Raw genomic sequence first — 3,175 nt, forward strand, 5'->3', positions numbered from 1 at the left:
TTTGTACTCCCTCAGAAGTTCCCTGCTATGTTCCCACGGTTGCTCTGCCACACACTTTTACTGGTTTTCCTCCGTGTCACAGGGTCAGTCTGGGCCAGTCCTGACACTGAGTCCCAGTGTTGTCCCTCTTAGGGCCCTGAGCGATCAAGGGATGGTGTGTCTTGTAGTGGGATCAGCCATATTGTCCACTCTGCCCATTGACTGTTCAGAGTGGGGATATTGTCCTCAGGCCTGATGGGCCAAGATGTATTCCACTCTCTTTTCCTCCCAACTTCATTTGCGCCCATTTGCTCTGATCAGACATGCCCCTCTCCCCTAGCTGCAGCTTCAGTGCCGTCCTCTCAAGTAAATTCTTTTGAGGTGAGGGGCAGTTGTCCACATAGCTGGTATGGGGGCCGAGCCCTCAGGCCCCTCCACTGGCTCTGCACTCATTGCTGGCACACTGCATTCATCTGGAACTGGCTTTATATCTGGTCCCTCTTTCCCTGTGGAGACACAAACAATATCCTCCCCTTGGGTGTGTCAGTGCCCTATTCCCCCATCACACATCTTTTTATTTCCTTCCCCTTTCTTCCCTCCACTCCCTTTTTAGTTGGCTACCATATGTACACCTGGATTTGGTGTGGCCTCTGCCATACTACCTGGACCTCACCCCTGGAGTGTTTATATACAGTAGCTATATATATATATACCGCAGCGGACTCATGTTATAGTTGTCCTTTTGTGCTTGGCTTACTTCACTTAACATAATTTCCTCCAGTTCTTCCCATGTGGTGATAAGTTTCATGCATTCATCACTGCTTTTTAGCGATGCACAGTACTCCACTGTATGTATGTGCCACAGTTTTTTAATCCATTCATCTGTTGATGGGAATTTGTGTTGCTTACAACTCCTTGCAATTGTGAACTGTGTCACAATGAACACTGGAGCACATACCTGGCCATGGTTATTTTCTTGCCTCTTCTGGGTATATGCCCAGTAGGGGGATTGCTGTGTCATATGGTAACTTAATTTCCATCTGTTTGATAAATCGCCAAATTGATTTCCATAGTGGCTGTACATACCTACAGGTCCACCAGCAGTGGATGAGAGTTCCTCTCTCACCACAGCCCCTCCAACACTTGTTGCTTTCTGGTTTTTTGAATTGGGCTATCTTTCAGGGTGTTAGGTGGTATCTCATAGTTGTTTTGATTTGCATTTCTCTTATGGCTAATGATTGGGAACATTTTCTCATATGTTTATACATGACTGTTTGCTCTTCCCTAGCTGCTTTTATGATCTTCTCCTTTTCTTCATAGTTGGATAATTTGACAATTACGTGTCTTGGTGACTTCTTGGCATTCAGTCTGGCTGGTGTTCTTTCAGCCTCATGAATGGTTGCCTGATTTTAATTTATTAAGCTGGGGAAGTTTTTTCTAAGAATTCCCTTGTTATTTTCGCTGTTGACTTTTTTGTTGTGTCTTGTTCCGGTAGTCAAGTCATTTTAATATTGCTTCTTTTCATAGCATCAGACATGGCCTCAAGTTTTCTTCGGCTTCTTTGACTGTCCTTTTTTTTTGAGTTTAAATGCATTTTATTTTAGACAACCTACACGACATTTTTTTCCTTAAAAAAAAAAAAAGCCTCCGCTCCTAATAAATCAAGATCAAAAGTAAATGAAGAGTTCACGATGACATCAGTTCCGTTTGTCTAAGTCCTGGTGTTGTGTGGATGAACAGCAGCCAGTCGGATTGAGGCATCGGTCGTGAGTTGCCCACTGTGTTAACATTTCTCCATCTCTAAGCCATCCTTAAAGAAGATCATATATGGGGTGACACCATCTTCACGGTAGTCCAGCAGAGCAACCATGCCATCTGGATTCATGTTCTCACCAATAAAGAACTGGTAGTTTTTTTAATTTGCAAGGATGTTCTTGATTTGTTCTGCAGCACCTGTCATGAAAGGCTTTACTCTTTCTGGTTTCTGTTCTTCAAGTTTGCCTTTGATTGATTTCATGTAGTCTTTGATATACTTCTTGTAGGCTTCTTTTGTGAAGCTGGTTTTCTGCAAGTGATGGTTCATGACAATATCAACACCAGTGACCACTGTGCTTTCTGCTGCATCACCATCGGGGCCTTCAGCTGAGGCGTTACCCCCAATGAGGGAGTCATCGATGGCACCTTCGGTCCTACTGACCATCTTCCCCTCCACTTCCAGACACAGCCTGTCTGCGATCTCCCGGATATTGTAGACGTCGGAGAACATCTCATCATGGCTGATGAGGTCCCGGTAGATGATCATGATGGTGGCTGAAGGGAGACAACGGTGGTGCTAGCTTAGCACTCGCTCAGAGCTCTGAGCACCAGAGTGGTGCTCGGGGGGATGGGGGAGCGGACGGAAAAGGGCTGATTGTCTTATTTGACTGCTTTTCTGATTTGCTGAGGTCTGCTTGGTTATCCTCTAGGTCACTGGTGTGATTCTTTGTCTCCTCAAGCCTATTGGCAAGGTATCTCAATTTGTCACTGGATTTTGTTATTTCATTCCTTAACTCTTGTATTTACCTTTGGTGCGTTGCCTTTACCTCCTCTATCATTTCATCTTTTTTCTATATTCCTTCCCTCATATTCTTTATGACTTAAAACAGCATTTGGAATCTTCTTTTTGTGGCAGGTCAATATCTGCTTCTTCTTTGCCTATAATTGGGTTCATGGCTTCTTCTGGAATTGTCTTTTGTTTCTCCTGATTTTTCGTTGAAACTGTTAGAACTGGTTGCTGTTTACGTGTTGTTTTAGAGGAGCCTGGAACCATTTTCCTGAGTTGAAGAGCCCTAGGCTCTCTCTTGGGATGTTTGTATGAGTACTTCTATGAACTACCTGGCGGTAGCTGTACTGAAGGTTCAGGCTATCGCTATAGCTTCCTGTGGTTTCACTCTTATCCTAGTCGTCCAGTATTCTGTTACTTGGAATGTGTGTTGGTTCTTCCTCTCATGTGACACTGGTCAAATTGTTGTGGGCCCACAGTGATGCTGCTTCCCTGGCCGATCTTTAAGTAGGCTTCACAGTTCTTGGAGAACCTCAGGTGGTCTGTGGTGTTTCCCTCTGCAACTGTAGTGCTGAGGAGGTCGTGCGGGTATACCCTCCTTGGTGTAGAGCTCTGTAGCTGGCAGGGGAGTTACCGTAGACAAAGAGATCACCT

The 3,175-nt window shown here is 44.8% G+C and overlaps 1 pseudogene; it reads right to left on the reverse strand.

Annotated features, from left to right (window-relative positions):
- Positions 1–1,706: 1,706 nt before the first annotated feature.
- Positions 1,707–2,281, reverse strand: LOC142424230 (translationally-controlled tumor protein-like; annotated as a pseudogene).
- Between the last annotated feature and the right edge of the window lie 894 nt (positions 2,282–3,175).

This window comes from Tenrec ecaudatus, chromosome 13 (assembly GCF_050624435.1).
Source record: "Tenrec ecaudatus isolate mTenEca1 chromosome 13, mTenEca1.hap1, whole genome shotgun sequence".
Lineage (NCBI taxonomy): Eukaryota > Metazoa > Chordata > Mammalia > Afrosoricida > Tenrecidae > Tenrec > Tenrec ecaudatus.